The sequence below is a fragment of the Cajanus cajan genome, chromosome 4 (assembly GCF_000230855.2).
Source record: "Cajanus cajan strain Asha chromosome 4, NIPB_CcT2T_4, whole genome shotgun sequence".
Lineage (NCBI taxonomy): Eukaryota > Viridiplantae > Streptophyta > Magnoliopsida > Fabales > Fabaceae > Cajanus > Cajanus cajan.
This window is the reverse complement of record NC_138520.1, coordinates 34,713,053-34,731,585: the sequence shown is the minus strand read 5'-3', so window position 1 is coordinate 34,731,585 and position 18,533 is coordinate 34,713,053. Positions and strand designations below refer to the sequence as shown.

General features: G+C 42.3%; 1 pseudogene; it reads right to left on the bottom strand.

Moving 5' to 3' along the window:
* Nucleotides 1–17,246: 17,246 nt before the first annotated feature.
* LOC145957282 (secreted RxLR effector protein 161 pseudogene) lies at nucleotides 17,247–18,002 on the bottom strand (annotated as a pseudogene).
* Nucleotides 18,003–18,533: the final 531 nt, after the last annotated feature.

The window sequence follows — 18,533 nt, the reverse complement described above, 5'->3', positions numbered from 1 at the left end:
TTTTAAAATAAAAATAAATAGGAATAAGAATCTTCCATTACATGGTGTTAACATCTACCTTCATCACATTCATATAGGTAGTTTCCCTTTTCACCCAAAAATACAAAAAATAATAATAAATACAAAATACCCAAAGAAAATATAAAGAAAAAATGATATTTACCCAAAACCAAGCAATATCATGCATCATCTTAGGGACATCCCGAAAACATGATAATGCTTAGTTGAATAAACACAATGCATGCATATTCATCGCCATCATCTCATATCATGCATTCTTATCAAAGATCACGGAGAGATCTAGGTTTGCATTTCATACATCCCTCCTAGTAATTCATTAAAAAAAAACATTAATAAAAAGAAAGAATTAATCGATGCGTATGTTCAAGATGGATCGCACGCCATTTGTTATTAAGTGTAAGCCAACAACCGCGCCAAGTGAGCGCACATCAACTCCGTTGTTGGTAATCAAGACGAATAAAGGGGAAGGTCCGACACCGTTAAGGATCACTGCTCCAAGGCCTTTCCCTTACGAATCAAATAAGGCTGTGCCATGGATATACGACATCCATTCTTCTGCCGACAGCGATATCTCTAACATCGCTGGACTTGGGGGCATGACTAGGAGTGGCAGGATCTACACTCCCGAAGATTTTCACGATAAAGCTCCCAAGAATAAAGGAAAAGAAAAGAATAGAAAACCCAGGAAAACAAAGAATCCGAGGAGGAGACTAATGAGCTGTTAAAGTTTATCCGACAGAGCGAGTACTCCATCATGGATCAACTTCATAAGACGCCAGCAAAGATTACTCTGTTGTCGTTGATAATATGCTCCGAACCGCATCGGCAAGCTCTGTTGAAAGTCTTGAACGAGGCATACGTGTCGCACACTATCTCCCAAGACAAGTTTGAGGGGATTGTTAGTCACATCACGGCTAGTGATCACCTCTCTTTCACCGATGAAGAAATCCCCGCTGAGGGATCGAACCACAACAAGCCCTTGCACATCTCTGTAAAGTGCAAGGAATACCACATCGCTAAAGTCTTGGTGGATAATGGATCTTCCTTGAATGTGATGCCAGAAAGAACGTTCGATCAAATGGCAATCAAGGGAGTCCAAATGCGCCCGAGCAACATGATCGTTCGAGCTTTCGACGTTTCTAAAAGAGAAGTGGTGGGAGAGATCAATCTTCCAATCCAAATTGGACCCACTATCTTTAATGTCGAATTCCAAGTGATGGACATTACTCCCGCATACAGCTGTCTCCTTGGCCGACCTTGGATTCATGATGCAAAAGCTGTTCCTTCTACGCTCCACCAGAAAGTCAAATTCATTGTGGGTGACAAGCTGGTGACTGTACAAGCTGAAGACGATATACTCATCAGCAAGCCATCCACCATACCTTATGTGGATGCAGCGGAGGAAGCTCTAGAAACCGCCTTCCAAGCATTGGAAATTGCCAATGTTGAAACGTTTCCCGGAGAAATGAAGAAGGTAGCCTCCATGCTCACCAAGAACGGATACTTGCCAGGACAAGGACTTGGCAAGGATTCCCAAGGAATTCCCGAGCTACCTATTATCAAGGATAATCCGGGGAAACAAGGGTTAGGATACAACCCTAATAAAGATCAAAGGACGAAGAGGAACCAAGATCTTTCTCGACGTTCTTTAAGCCAGATCTTTAGGAAGGCCGGTTCACAAGCGTCAAGGCCGGTCGTCGTCATCAAGTGCTCTTCTCCTTCCGATAGGGACGTATAGACCTGATGACTATTAGAGATTACTCCTCGGGGACAGCCCGACCCCCGAGCCTCGATAGGGCACATGTTTCCATTATGATTATAATAAAATCATTCTTTATTATTTCTTACTGCTTCTCTTCTTGCTTATAATAAAATTCTAGACCACATTATTTTAACCCTGTTTGAATAAGCATGAATGAGGTTAAGATTGTCTTAATAACAATAAACCCGCATCATTTTTATGTGGAAGTGTGCGTGACAACTTAGAGCACCTTTCCTTGGCCTCGACAAGTGCCATCATGGATAAAAAGAAAATCCTTTAAAAACAAGAATCATTAAAATAAAAAAAAAAGCTCGGCAGGAAACCCAAAAAGGGGGCTGCGCAAAAATAAGAGCAAAAGACCCGCTAGGAATCCCACGAAAGGGTGACCTAGGCAAAAGTTAGGGTTGCAAAAACGAACAAAAACAAAGGTCCGCTAAGACGCCACAAAGGGGTGTTTTAGGTGAAAATAAGGACAATCAAAAAACAAAAGAAATCCATGATGGTACCATGAGCCGAATTCAAAAAAGAAAGGTTCAAGGGGAGCTATCTAAGTTGTCAAAATCACAACGTCAATAAACAAGATTTTATTAACTTCGTAAGTGTTTAATCAAACAAGCCTAAACACATAAGCCTACCTTGGCCAGCCATTCTTACAAAAACCATTTTTCAAAATAAAAATAAAACCCCTCTAAAACACAAACTTTCGAACAAAAAATATACCTTTCCCTTCTTTTCTCTCTTGTCCCAAACGATTTTAGAATAATCTAGTGGAAACATGGAGATATAGTGGTCAATAGGAGGGTTGACATGTCTTCTAAAGGAAGGGAAGGATCACTTGGTTGATGACACCAATCTCGATATAACACGCATCATTCCTCGGTTACAGAAATCGGCATCGCACAGCCCGTCTGGAGGAATGGCAAAATTCAAACAGAGAAACGCATCGATTGATTCTTTTGAAAAATGAATCAAATAGAATTAGGTGCATCATACATCACATACATGCATACAGATGATAGGTGTACTGGAAGATCACTTATTCTCTGTTTATTTAAAAAAACAAAAAACAAAAAAACAAAAAAACAAAAAAAAAAATATAAACTTCAGAAAAAACAATGCGCCCGTACCATGTTCAGTACACCCGTACTAAAATCAGGGTTATGAACAAGTTTTCAACTCAATACGGGCGTACCGAAATGAATACGGCAGCATTGGCCATAACGTCCACACCAATACGGGCGTATTGAATTCAATACGGCCCGTATTGGTCCATTCTCATTCATCACAACATCTTCATTCCTCTGCATACTTCATCTGTGAGTGTGTTTGAGATCCTTCCGTACAGAAAAAGCCAAAAATCAACAAAAAAGGCAAAAATACAGAAAAAGCCGAAAACGACAAAAAAGGCAAAAATTCAGAAAATCAACCACATCATACAGAATAACTGAGCCTGGAGAGGCTTGCCGAAATAATACTCGTACAGAATAACTGAGCCTGGAGAGGCTTGCCGAAATAATACTCGTACAGAATAACTGAGCCTGGAGAGGCTTGCCGAAATAATACTCGTACAGAATAATTGAGCCTGGAGAGGCTTGTCGAAATAATACTCCCCAAGAGACATCTCCGCTTGCACTCTTGGGCTGAACAAAAATCAATAAAACGTACAAGAATAACCGAGCCTGGAGAGGCTTGCCGAAACAATACTCCCACAGAATAACTGAGCTTGGAGAGGCTTGCCGAAATAATACTCCCTCATCAGAATAATTGAGCCTGGAGAGGCTTGCCGAAATAACACTCCCCAGAGATATCTCAGCTTCCACTCACGGGCCAAATTCCCCAGTGAGAGCTATCAAACCAAGATCAGCAAGATTCCCCAAGGAAGGCTTGATCGTCTAAACAGAATATCCAAGTCGAAAGGACTCATACTTCCTTAGTGGAGAATAGCTTTCCAACTCAAGCAATGAGTGAAGCTAAGCCTGAAGAGGCTTTCTAAATAATACTCTGGGATACATAAGAACTTCAAATCCCCAGTCGCCTACTAAGAGGCATCCTTACAAAAAGCCAAAGATCAATTACCATTCCCCAAGCGGAATCCGGCACTCAGCCAGTCACTGAACATCAAGATGATACGCCTAACAGAAGAGGCTAATCAAAATCAACGACAAAATCCCCCAGCGGATAACAGCCTACACAGAGGCAACAAAATCAGAAAATAAAAAAAAAGTCACCCAAATAAAGATAACCGGGATACTCCACCAACGTCGAAAGGACGTCAGCCAAATCATAAGGCACCGCTCACATCAGAAAGAGCATCTTTGTGTCTACATCCCCAAGGAATCAGAAATTCCCCAGTGGGTACCAACTACGCAATGGAAAGTTGGGACACAAGAACTTACGAAATAACTGCACATCCCCTAGATGGATCCCTGCGTTATCCAGCCCTCAGCGGCATCAAAATCAAAAATAGTCGTCGAAGCAGCATCGTGGACTGTGGAGACAAAACTATCACAAATCCCTGGAGAGGGCAAACTCACGCTACCAAAGTGACCAAAGCACCGAGGTATGCACAAAGCCTGGAGAGGCGATACTCAGCTACCCAGATGTCCAGAGCACCGAGGTATGCACAAAGCCTGGAGAGGCGATACTCAGCTACCCAGATGTCCAGAGCACCGAGGTATGCACAACCCTGGAGAGGGCAAGACTCACGCTACCAAAGTGACTAGAAGCACAGAGGTACGCAACCCTGGAGAGGGCAAGACTCACGCTACCCAGATGTCCAGAGCACCGAGGTATGCACAAGCCTGGAGAGGCGATACTCAGCTACCCAGATGTCCAGAGCACCGAGGTATGCACAACCCTGGAGAGGGCAAGACTCACGCTACCAAAGTGACTAGAAGCACAGAGGTACGCAACCCTGGAGAGGGCAAGACTCACGCTACCCAGATGTCCAGAGCACCGAGGTATGCACAAGCCTGGAGAGGCGATACTCAGCTACCCAGATGTCCAGAGCACCGAGGTATGCACAAGCCTGGAGAGGCGGTACTCAGCTACCCAGATGTCCAGAGCACCGAGGTATGCAACGAGCCTGGAGAGGCGACGACTAATACTCAACCTGGAGAGGCTACTCAACAATTTTCCACCGGAAGACACTACAAGTCGGAAGGATGGCTCATTCCCCGGACAATCGGGTCAACTCCTTTACTTGTCAATCGTTACACCAAAAGGTTGTTTGACTAAGTAAAGGGGGGGCAGCTGTAGACCCCTAAAATTGTCCGGGTCGGAAATAAGACTCGAAGACTATCAAAGATCAATGGAAAGTCAGCCAGAAGGACTCCCAGAAGACCATAGGATGACTATCTGTAGGTTTAGAGGTCTTAGAGTAGCTGAAAATAAGAAAGTGAGAGGAGTGGAGCTCAATACGGCCTCTTTGGAGCTCAGTACGGCCCGTATTGCATTTTTGAACTGCAATACGGCCGTACTGAAACCAATACGGCCGTATTGATGTTTTTGAAATTCAATACGGCCGTATTGAATTCAATACGGCCGTATTGAAGTTCAAAACTTCAATACGGGCCTTATTGACACCAGGGGCCGTACTGCGCCTCACCCCTATAAATAGGATGTCATTTGGACGTCATTGGACACTTTTTCACACTTCTTGGACTCTCTTCTTGAGTATTCTGGGGTTTTTGAGCAGTGTTCTGCCCTAGAATTCTCTCCGAGAGCCGATCCGACGAAGTTCTTGAGTTCTAAGCATTTAGCTTGAGAATTCGAACTAGTCGAAGGGAAATCTTTTTGATTTCCATAGTAAAGATTAATTTTTAGGGAAGGAGCGAGCGAGCGTGTAGTGGGAGGGAGCGCCAAAAAGCCTCCTAACATCTGTTTAGATATATAAAAGCACGCTTCAAGAGGTTTTCCTTAAAATCCCTTCTTTTATTGCTTTCTGATTGTCGCATATTTAATTTCGTCATCATGTAGATATTTAATTTATAATCGTTTATAATAAATAGGGGTAATTTAGTAATTTTGCACTGTTATTTATGAAATAATCCGTCATAGGGAACCCGAAAGGGGCGTTGTGGGGTGCTAACACCTTCCCCGCACGTAACCGACTCCCTTACCCGACTCTGGTTGTAATGACCAAGGTTGATTTATGAAATCAATTGCCTTATCCCTTTTTCCAATGTTTTGAGTAAAATATTGGTGGCGACTCCAAGAATCCTACCTTTTGCGAAAACCACTAATCCATGGAGGGTCCCGCTTGGGGTTAACATGGATTGGTGAACCATTTTAATAAAATTGTTAGTTCGACAAGGTCTCAGTTTGAGAATAAGTCGTTCTAGCAATCCATCATTTTTCAAAACTTAAAAAGAGTCCGACCATCGTCGCGAATGCCAAGGTCCGTTTCGGCGGGTGGCGACACCCCATCGTCAGAAACACGGAGGTATGCAGCTACCGAGGTTGTCAGAAACACCGAGGTATGCACGAGCCTGGAGAGGCGGTACTCAGCTACCCCGTCGTCAGAAACACGGAGGTATGCAGCTACCGAGGTTGTCAGAAACACCGAGGTATGCACGAGCCTGGAGAGGCGGTACTCAGCTACCCCGTCGTCAGAAACACGGAGGTATGCAGCTACCGAGGTTGTCAGAAACACCGAGGTATGCACGAGCCTGGAGAGGCGGTACTCAGCTACCCCGTCGTCAGAAACACGGAGATATGCACGAGCCTGGAGAGGCGACGACTAATACTCAACCTGGAGAGGCCACTCAACAATTTTCCCACCGGAAGACACTACAAGTCGGAAGGATGGCTTACTCCCCGGACAATTGGGTCAACTCCTTTACTTGTCAACCGGTACACCAAAAAGTCGTTAGACTAAGTAAAGGGGGGGCAGCTGTAGACCCCTAAAATTGTCCGGGTCGGAAATAAAGCTCAAAGACTCTCAAAGACCGAAGGAAAGTCAGCTGGAAGGACTCCTGGAAGACCCTAGGATGATTCTTTGTAGGTCTAGAAGTCTTAGAGTAGCTTAGAATAAGGGTGTGCGAGGATTGGAGCTCAATACACCCTCCCAGAGGTTCAGTACGGCCGTACTGAGCCATTTGAAATGCAATACGGCCGTAGTGAACTCAATACGGCCGTACTGAAGTTTTTGAACTTCAGTACGGCCGTACCAAATTCAATACGGCCGTACTATAGTTCAAAATGGCTCAGTACGGGCCGTACCAAATGCAATACGGCCGTACTGTAGTTCAAAAACCCAGTACGGGCCGTATTGACCTCCCAGGCCGTATTGCGCCTCAATCCTATAAATAGGACGTCATTTGCACGTCCTCCCACACTTTTTACAGACGTTTGGACCCTCTTGCTGAGGATTCTTGGGTTTTTGAGCTATTCTCTGCCCTAGGAACCTCTCTGAGAGCCAACCCGACTAAGTTCTTGAGTCATGAGTGTCGCCACCGGCCCGAACGGGCTTTCGGCATTCGCGAAGGATGGTTGGACTCGTTTAATTGTTTAAAAATATGGATTGCTAGAATGACGTATTCTCAAACTGAGACCTTGTCAAACGAGCAATTTTATTAAATGATTCACCAATCCATATTAATCCCAAGCGGGACCCTCCATGGATTAGTGGTTTTCGCAAAAGGAGGGTTCGTGGAGTCGCCACCAATGTTTTACTCAAAACATTGGAAAAAGGGATAAGGCAATTGATTTTATAAATCAACTTTGGCCATTACAACCAGAGTCGGGTAAGGGAGTCGGTTACGCGTGGGGAAGGTGTTAGCACCCCACAGCGCCCCTTTCGGGTTCCCTATGACAGATTATTTTCTAAAATAACAGCGTAAAATTACTAAATTACCCCTATTTATTCTAAGCAATTATAAATTAACTATCTACATGATGACAGTTTAAATATGCACACAGAAAGCAGTAAAAGGATGGATTTAAGAAGAAACCTCTTGAAGCGTGCTTTTATATATTGAGTAAAACTGGGAAGCTTTTTGGCGTTCCCTCGCTCTACAAGCTCGCTCGCTCCTTCCTAAAAACTTTTAACTATGGAAATCCGGAGGATTTCCCTTCGACTAGGTTCGATCCTCAAGCAAAATGGCTCGGGGCTCAAGAACTTTGTCGGATCAACTCTCCGAGTGATTTCTAGGGCAGAACACTGCTCAAAAACCCCAGAATACTCAAGGAGAGGGTTGAAACTATCTCCAAAAGTGTGGAATGACGTCCAATTGACGTCATATTTATAGGGAATAGGCGCAATACGGCCTACAGGAGCAATACGGCCGTATTGAAATTTTTGAACTTCAATACGGCCGTATTGAGTTCAATACGGCCGTATTGAAATTCAGAAATTTCAATACGGCCGTATTGAGTTCAATACGGCTGTATTGAAGCTTCAATACGGCCGTATTGATTTCAGTACGGCCGTATTGAAGTTTCAGAAACTTCAATACGCCGTATTGAGTTCACTGCGGCCGTATTGAAGCTTCAATACGGCCGTATTAAGTTCAGTACGGCCGTATTGGGCTTCATTCCCTCCACTTCCTTATTTTGAGCTATTCTAAGACCTCTAGACCTACAGAGAACCCTCCTAGGGCCTTCCAGGAGTCCTTCTGGCTGATCTTCCTTCAGTCTTCGAGAGTCTTCAAGCTTTATTTCCGACCCGGACAATTTTAGGGGTCTACAGCTGCCCCCCCTTTACTTAGTCAAACGGTCTTTTGGTGTACCGGCTGACAAGTAAAGGAGTTGACCCAATTTTCCGGGTGATGCGCCGACCTTCTGACTTGTAGCGTCTTCCGGTGGAAAATTGTTGAGTAACCTCTCCAGGTTGTTGCATACCTCGGCGCTCCTGACAACCTCGGTAGCTAAGTTTACCCTCTTCAGGTCCTGCCTCTTAACATTCAGTAGTGTGAGTTTACCCTCTCCAGGTCCTGCCTCTTAACATTCAGCAGTGTGAGTTTACCCTCTCCAGGTCCTGCCTCTTAACATTCAGCAGTGTGAGTTTACCCTCTCCAGGTCCTGCCTCTTAACATTCAGCAGTGTGAGTTTACCCTCTCCAGGTCCTGCCTCTTAACATTCAGCAGCGTGAGTTTACCCTCTCCAGGTCCTGCCTCTTAACATTCAGCAGTGTGAGTTTACCCTCTCCAGGTCCTGCCTCTTAACATTCAGCAGTGTGAGTTTACCCTCTCCAGGTCCTGCCTCTTAACATTCAGCAGTTGAGTTTACCCTCTCCAGGTCCTGCCTCTTAACATTCAGCAGTGTGAGTTTACCCTCTCCAGGTCCTGCCTCTTAACATTCAGCAGTGTGAGTTTACCCTCTCCAGGTCCTGCCTCTTAACATTCAGCAGTTGAGTTTACCCTCTCCAGGTCCTGCCTCTTAACATTCAGCAGTTGAGTATTGCCTCTCCAGGCCTGCTTCCGTGTCTTCTGATCACTTCGGCAATGATTTGATATGATTTTTGTCTCCACAGTCCACGATGCTGCTTCGACGGTTTTTCTGATTTTGTGCCGCTGAGGGCTGGATAACGCAGGGATCCGTCTAGGGGATGTGCAGTCATTCATAGGTTCTTGTGCCCCAACTTGCATTGCATTGTTGGTACCCATGGGGAATTTTTGACTCCTTGGGGTGTAGACACAGATGCTCTCTCTCTGAGTTGAGCGATGCCTTATGTTTGGCTGACGTCCTTTTGACGTGAGTGGAGTATCCCGGTTGTCCTTATTCGGGTGTCTCTCTTTGATTTTCTGATTGTGTTGCCTCTGTGTAGGCTGTTATCCGCTGGGGGATTTCGTCGTTGATTTTGATTAGCCTCTTCTGTTAGGCGTATCGGCTTGACGTTCGATGTTTGGCTAAGAGCCGGATTCCACTTGGGGAATACTTATTGATATTTTTGATTTTCTTCTCCTTTTTGCAGGGATGCCTCTTGAGTAGGCGATTGGGGATTTGGGGATCTTATTGTATCCCAGAGTATTATTTAGGAAGCCTCTACAGGCTTAGCCTCGCTCAGCGCTTTGAGTCGGAGAGCTATCTTCCACTGAGGAAGTGTTAAGTCCTTTGACTTGTATATACTGTTTGGATGATCGCACTTCCATTGGGGATTGCGTCGATTTTGCTTTGATAGCTCTCGCTGGGGATTTTTCCGTGAGCTTGAGCTGAGGTTCCCTCTGGGGAGTATTATTTCTGCGAGCCTCTCCAGGCTCAGTTATTCTGCATACTGTGGAGGATGTGGAGTATTATTTTGGTAAGCCTCTCCAGGCTTAGTTATTCTGTACAAACTGTTTGTTGGATTTTCTATATCCTTGCCTTTTTTCATTTTCGGCTTTTTCTGTATTTTGCCTTTTCTTCTGATTTGGCTTTTTCTGTATTTTGCCTTTTTTTTATGTTTTTGGCTTTTGCTGTACAGAAATTAAAAGTGCTAAAGAAATTAAATTCAGTTATTATGAGAGAGTATTATTTCGGCAAGCCTCTCCAGGCTCAGTTATTTTGTAGGAGTATTATTTTGGCAAGCCTCTCCAGGCTCAATTATTCTGAAGGAGTATTATTTCGACAAGCCTCTCCAGGCTCAATTATTCTGTATGACGAGGGAGTATTATTTCGGCGAGCCTCTCCAGGCTCAGTTATTCTGAGAGTATTCTTTCGGCAAGCCTCTCCAGGCTCAGTTATTCTGAGAGTATTTTTTCGGCAAGCCTCTCCAGGCTCAGTTATTCTGTATGACGCTGTTGATTTTCTGAATCTTTGCATTTTGTTTGCTGCTGTCATACACAAGCAATTTTTCCTATTTTCTATTTTATGCAATTGCCTCATGACGAGGTCTTTGAAAATTTCTTTATGGCCAATACGACCGTATCCATTTCAGTTCGCCCATGTTGAGTTGAAAATTTGTTCATAACCCCAATTTTGGTACGGGCGTACTGAACATGATACGGGCGTATTGTTTTTTTCTGAAGTTTATATTTTTTGTTTTTTTTGTTGTTTTTTTTTTTTTTTTTTTTTTTTGTTGTTTTTTCAATAAACAGAGAATAAGTGATCTTCCAGTACACCTATCATCTGTATGCATGTATGCGGTATGATGCACCTAATTCTATTTGATTCTTTTTTCAAAAGAATTAACCGATGCGTTTTTCTGTTTGGATTTTGCCATTCCTCCATACGGACTGTGCTTTGCCGATTTCTGTTACCGAGGAATGATGCGTATTTTGATTTTGGTGTCATCAACCAAATGATTCTTCCCTTTCTTTAAGAGATGTGTCAACCCTCCTATTGACCACTATATCTCCATGTTTCCACTAGATTATTCAAAAATCGTTGGGACAAGAGAGAAAAGAAGGAAAGGATATATTTTCAAAAGTTTGTGTTTTAGAGGGGATTATTTTATTTTTGAAAAATTGTTTTTGTAAGCATGGATGGCCAAGGTAGGCTTATTGTGTTTAGGTTTGTTTGTTTAAACACTTATGAGGTTAAGCACATCTTTGTTATTGTGCTTTGACAACTTGGATAGCTTTTCTTGAGCCCCTTTGTTGAATTCAATTGATGGTACCATCATGGATTTATTCTGTTTTTTTCCTTTTTTTTTTTTTTTTTTTTGATGGCTCTTACTTTTGCCTAAAACACCCATTTGTGGTGTCTTAGCGGGCTTTTTATTTTGTAACCCTAATTTTTGCCTAGGTCACCCTTTTGTGGGATTCCCAGCGGGTCTTTTGGTCTTATTTTGTAACCCTAACTTTTGCCTAGGTCACCCTTTTGTGGGATTCCTAGCGGGTCTTTTGGTCTTATTTTGTAACCCTAACTTTTGCCTAGGTCACCCTTTTGTGGGATTCCTAGCGGGTCTTTTGCTCTTTAGGATTTCTTTATCCATGATGGCACTTATTGATGCCAAGAAAAGGTGCTCCAAGCTATCATGCACATTTCCACATAAAAATGATGCGGGTTTATTGATTATTAAGACGATTTTAACCTCACTTATGTTTATTCAAACAGGGTTAAATGACGTGGTTTAGAATTTTATTGCAAGCAAGAAAAGAAGCAATAAAGAATTAATGAAGAATGATTTTATTATAATCATGATGGAAACATGTGCCCTATCGAGGCTCGGGGGTCGGGCTGTCCCCGAGGAGTGATCTCTAATAGTCACTGAATTTACACATCCCTATTAGAAGGAAAAGGACACTTGATGACGACAGCTGGCCTTGACATTTGTGAACCAGCCTTCCTAAAGATCTGGCTTAAAGAACGTCGAGAAGGATCTTGATTCCTCTTCGTTCTTTGATCTTTAACAGGGTTGTATCCTAACCCTTGTTTCCCCGGATTGTCCTTGATAATGGGTAGCTCCGGGATTCCTTGGGAGTTCTTGCCTAATCCTTGTCCTGGCAAGTATCCGTTCTTTGTGAGCATATGGGCTACCTTCTTCATTTCTCGGGGAAACGTTTCAACATTGGCGATTTCCAATGCTTGGAAGGCGGTTTCCAAAGCTTCCTCTGCTGCATCCACATAAGGTATGTTGGATGGCTTACTGATGAGTATGTCATCTTCAGCTTGCACGGTCACCAGTTTGTCACCCACGATGAACTTGATTTTCTGGTGGAGCGTAGAGGGTACAGCTTTCGCATCATGAATCCAAGGTCGGCCGAGGAGACAGCTGTATGCAGGAGTAATGTCCATTATTTGAAATTCGACATTAAAGATAGTGGGTCCAATTTGGTTTGGAAGATTGATCTCTCCCACCACTTCTCTTTTAGAACCATCGAAGGCTCGAACGATCATGTTGCTCGGGCGCATTTGGACTCCCTTGATTGCCAATTGCTTGAGCGTTCTTTTGGGCATCACATTCAAGGAAGATCCGTTATCCACCAAGACTTTTGCGATGTGATACTCCTTGCACTTTACAGAGATGTGCAAGGGCTTGTTGTGATTAGGTCCCTCGGCGGGGATCTCTTCATCGGTGAAAGTGAGGTGATCATTAGCTGTGATGTGGCTAACAATTCCCTTAAACTCGTCTTGGGAGATAGTGTGCGACACGTATGCCTCGTTCAAGACTTTCAACAGAGCTTGCCGATGCGGTTCGGAGCATAGGATCAACGACAATAGAGTAATCTTTGCTGGCGTCTTATGAAGTTGATCCATGATGGAGTACTCGCTCTGTCGGATATATTTTAACAGCTTGTCTGTCTCCTCCTAGGATTCCTTATTTTCCTCGGTTTTTTCTTCTTTTTCTTTCCCTTTATTCTTGGGAGCTTTGTCATGAAGATCTTCGGGAGTGTAGATCCTGCCACTCCTAGTCATGCCCCCAAGTCCAGCGATGTTGGAGATATCGCTGTCGGCAGAAGAGTGGATGTCGTATATCTACGGCACAGCCTTATTTGATTTGTAAGGGAAAGGCCTTGGAACTGTGATCCTTAATGGTGTCGGACCTTCCCCTTTATTCGTCTTGATTACCAACAACGGAGTTGATGTGCGCTCGCTTGGCGCGGTTGTTGGCTTACACTTAATAACGAACGGCGTGTGATCCATTCTTTGAATATACGCATCGATTATTTCTTTCTTTTTATTAATGTTTATTAATGGATTACTAGGAGAGATGTATGAATAATGACTCCTAGATCTCTCCATGATCTATATGCATGATATGAGATGATGAGGTTGAATATGCATGCATAGTGTTTATTCAACTAAGCATTATCATGTTTTTAGGATGTTCCTAAGATGATGCATGATATTGCTTGGTTTGGATAAATAACCCTTTTTCTTTTTTTTGGGTATTTTTATTTATTATTATTATTTTTTTTGTATTTTTGGGTGAAAAGGGAAACTACCTATATGAATGTGATGAAGGTAGATGTTAACACCATGCAATGGAAGATTCTTATTCCTATTTATTTTTATTTTAAAAGAATAGGAATGTTGTATGTTTAAAAGGTGCAATGTATGCTCATACAATGTCACATAAAAATGCACACACAATTCACTCATCCACGAACAGTCACGAGCGAATCACGAGGTAGGGGTATCCTGCAGAAAAGTGCATATTCAAGGTGGATCTAACTGTTCTCACCGGTCTGAGGCCCCCAAGGTGCCCCCATTATAGGGACCCAATTCCTCTCGTCGTGGGTCGATGGAAAGTTCCAACGCACCGTCGGACTTAAGTTCATGGTTATCACCTTGAGTGATGTTTTTCCGACAACGGTCTCGTAGGCTCCTATAGACCCATTCAACCGGCCGTACTAACATCCACTCCCTATGGTTAATCACTCATGCCCCCGGGTATAGAGGGAACTGTTGTGTGCAAAGGTTTGTGTACAGTTTGTATTTCAAACAATTGCGGAATTTAAACATACAACAGTTATTTAAAGCCACAAAATAAATCATATTATCATACAATCAAGGGGTAATGAAGTAATTTTTAACTATTATTTGTTAAAAACAATCTGTCACTAAATGGGACTGACTCTCGAAGCTTCCCCAGCGGAGTCGCCATCTGTCGCCACCGGCCCAAACGGGCTTTCGGCATTCGCGAAGGATGGTTGGACTCGTTTAATTGTTTAAAAATATGGATTGCTAGAATGACGTATTCTCAAACTGAGACCTTGTCAAACGAGCAATTTTATTAAATGATTCACCAATCCATATTAATCCCAAGCGGGACCCTCCATGGATTAGTGGTTTTCGCAAAAGGAGGGTTCGTGGAGTCGCCACCAATGTTTTACTCAAAACATTGGAAAAAGGGATAAGGCAATTGATTTTATAAATCAACTTTGGCCATTACAACCAGAGTCGGGTAAGGGAGTCGGTTACGCGTGGGGAAGGTGTTAGCACCCCACAGCGCCCCTTTCGGGTTCCCTATGACAGATTATTTTCTAAAATAACAGCGTAAAATTACTAAATTACCCCTATTTATTATAAGCGATTATAAATTAATTATCTACATGATGACAGTTTAAATATGCACACAGAAAGCAGTAAAAGGAAGGATTTAAGAAGAAACCTCTTGAAGCGTGCTTTTATATATTGAGTAAAACTGGGAAGCTTTTTGGCGTTCCCTCGCTCTACAAGCTCGCTCGCTCCTTCCTAAAAACTTTTAACTATGGAAATCCGGAGGATTTCCCTTCGACTAGGTTCGATCCTCAAGCAAAATGGCTCGGGGCTAAAAAACTTTGTCGGATCAACTCTCCGAGTGATTTCTAGGGCAGAACACTGCTCAAAAACCCCAGAATACTCAAGGAGAGGGTTAAAACTATCTCCAAAAGTGTGGAATGACGTCCAATTGACGTCATATTTATAGGGAATAGGCGCAATACGGCCTACAGAAGCAATACGGCCGTATTGAAATTTTTGAACTTCAATACGGCCGTATTGAGTTCAATACGGCTGTATTGAAGCTTCAATACGGCCGTATTGATTTCAGTACGGCCGTATTGAAGTTTCAGAAACTTCAATACGCCGTATTGAGTTCACTGCGGCCGTATTGAAGCTTCAATACGGCCGTATTAAGTTCAGTACGGCCGTATTGGGCTTCATTCCCTCCACTTCCTTATTTTGAGCTATTCTAAGACCTCTAGACCTACAGAGAACCCTCCTAGGGCCTTCCAGGAGTCCTTCTGGCTGATCTTCCTTCAGTCTTCGAGAGTCTTCAAGCTTTATTTCCGACCCGGACAATTTTAGGGGTCTACAATGAGCCTTGAAGCTTGAGACTCGAACAAGTCGAAGGGAAATCTCTTTGATTTCCATAGTTAATATTTGTTCTAGGGAAAGGAGCGAGTGAGCGTGTAGTGGGAAGGAGCGCCAAAAAGCCTCCTAACTCTTTTTGAATATATAAAAGCACGCTTCAAAGGTTTCTTTCCAACTCCTTTCTTTTACCGCTTTCATTTATCGCTTTTTGATTGTTGCATTGCACGCTTTCAACATGTAGATAGTTTACTTATAATCGTTCTAATAAATGGGGGTAATTTAGTAACTTTACGCTATTATTTATGAAATAATTTGTCATAGGGAACCCGAAAGGGGCGTTGTGGGGTGCTAACACCTTCCTCACACGTAACCGACTCCCTTACCCAACTCTGGTTGTAATGGCCGAAGTTGATTTGCGAAAATCAATTGCCTTATATCTTTTTCCAATGTTTTGAGTAAAACATTGGTGGCGACTCCAAGAACCCCTTCTTTTTGCGAAAACCACTAATCCATGGAGGGTCCCGCTTGGGATTAACATGGATTGGTGAGAGTCATTTAAATAAAATTGTTAGTTCGATGAGGTCTCAGTTTGAGAATAAGTCGTTCTAACAAACCATCATCTTTCAAAACATAAAAAGAGTCCAACCATCGTTGCGAATGCCAAGGTCCGTTTCGGCGGGTGGCGACAGCTACTTACTATCTTTTCGTATTGCACGTTTTATCTACTACTTAGTTCTCTTCCTTCTCCCTCTTGGCCTCGATACTTATACACTTTTGATAAATCTTCCTGTTGTTTGAATTTGAATTTTTCTGTTGGAGCGTGGCTTTTGTGTCGTTGCAGATGGAGGCTTCGTTCATGTTCATGCAGATCTTCTCATTTAATGCATTTGATCTTGAATTAAATGTTTGCTTGTATTCGTGGAGTCTTTCCGCGTAGTTGATTTCTTCGATTTCTGACTTCAATCATGATGTAGGTATATTTGTGCTTTCCTCATCCTTTTAGCTGCTGCGGTGCTATCTTTTTCTAAAAAGTAGGTGTTGTTTTTCTAACGCACTCAACTTTAACTTGTGAATGCATGCTTGCCCATTTTTTTTATTCACATTGATATCCTCTTGTGTTTCTTGTATAATTCCTTTCAATGTGATTAGTGGACTTCAGACGTGCTTCAATATTCTTGACATCGTCTGGTTACAAGATACCACTTCTGATCTGACTACCCTTTTCGTCTGAGTATGGAAGTGATAACTTCGTCTTCTAGTTTATATTGGTTTTTTCTGATGGTCACTTCATGTCGATGACTTGGCCAATTTTCCGTCTGATGCCTCAGGCTTCTGTTGATCGACTTTGTATCTAGATTTTACCCTGAATCAACCTTAGTCTTGATGCTGGCCTTTCTATCGTCTGATGTTTTGTAAAGCCAGATTATGCTTGAACATATTCCACTGTTTGGACTTTTCGTTATCCGACTGAAACACTAATGTACATGTTAGTAATAACAATATGTATTATATTTGTCATATTCAAAACATTGGTGGGAATTGTAAATGCGCTTTGTCTGACTTAACAATCTCCCCCTTTTTGATGATGAAAAATATAATCTATCAAGTTCATACATGTTTATACACATCAGGCATTTTGTATCAGACACAGAGCAAATATTATGAGGTTTCTCCCCCTAAGTTAATGCTCTAAGTTAATTCTCTCTCCCTTACTTGGTGATCAATTTAGTTTGATAGATTTTGTATTCTTTCTCTCCCCCTTTGTAATCAGCAAAAAGAAATAGAAGGTGAGAATTACATTCTAGTGATCATCTATCAATTCCATTCGTAGCCTATCTCTCAGCCAAACATATCTATCTTCTTGAAGAGGTTTGGTGAAGATATCAGCAAGTTGTTCTTCAGTCTTAACATAAACCAATTCAAATGTTCCTTTTTGCACATGATCTCTAATGAAATGATGTTTAATCTCTATATGCTTAGTCATATAACGCAAGACAGGATTTTTGGAAATGTTAATTGCAGTAGTGTTATCATAGAGTACAGGAATATTACTTTCGTAAATGTCGTTGTCTTCCAGTTGATGTTTGATCCAGAGCAGTTGCGTAAGACATTGTCCTGCGGCAACATACTCAACTTCACAAGTTGATAAGGCAATTGTGCTTTGTCTCTTGCTAGTCCATGAAACTAAGCAATGACCAAGGAAATGACATCCTCCGCTAGTGCTTTTTCTCTCCCATTTGTCCCCTGCATAATCTGCATCACAGTATCCTAGTAGAGAAAAATTCTGGCTTCTATAGAAGCTGATTCCTAGGTTAGGTGTTCCTTTAGGATATCTTAAAATTCTTTTAACCGCTTGTAAGTGTACCTCCTTAGGTCGTACTTGAAACCTAGCACAGACGTAGACACGAAATATGATGTCAGGTCTTGACGCTGTTAAGTACAAGAGAGAACCAACCATTCCTCGGTACATTGTGCTATCAACATCCGGTGATTCTTCATGTAGACTAAGAGTCGTTGAAGGATGCATTGCTGTCTTCATTGGTTTTGCATCTTCCATCTTAAACTTTTGCAGAAGTTCTCTTGTATATTTTGTTTGATAAATTTTGATTCCTTTGTCTGACTGGATGATTTGGAGTCTTAGAAAGAACTTTAGTTCTCCCATCATGCTCATTTCAAATTCATCCTGCATAAGCTTGGAAAATTCTTGGCATAATTTTCATTAGTAGCACCAAATATTATATCGTCTACGTAGATTTGGTCTATTATGAAATCATCCTTGATTACTTTCCTAAACAAGGTGCTGTCAATTTTTCCTCTTATAAAAGTTTCAGTAAAATCTATACCTTCCTGCTGAGAGTACCCTTTTGCAACTAACCTTGCTTTGTTTCTTACCACGTTTCCAGATTCATCCAATTTATTTTTGTATACCCACTTTGTTCTTATGATCGACCTGTCTTTAGGAATTGGAACAAGTTTCCATACATCATTCTTCTGGAATTGACTCAATTCTTCTTGCATGGCCTGAACCCAGCTTTCTTCTGAAAATGCTTCGTCTGTGGTTCTTGGCTCTGTTTAGGATAGCAGAGAA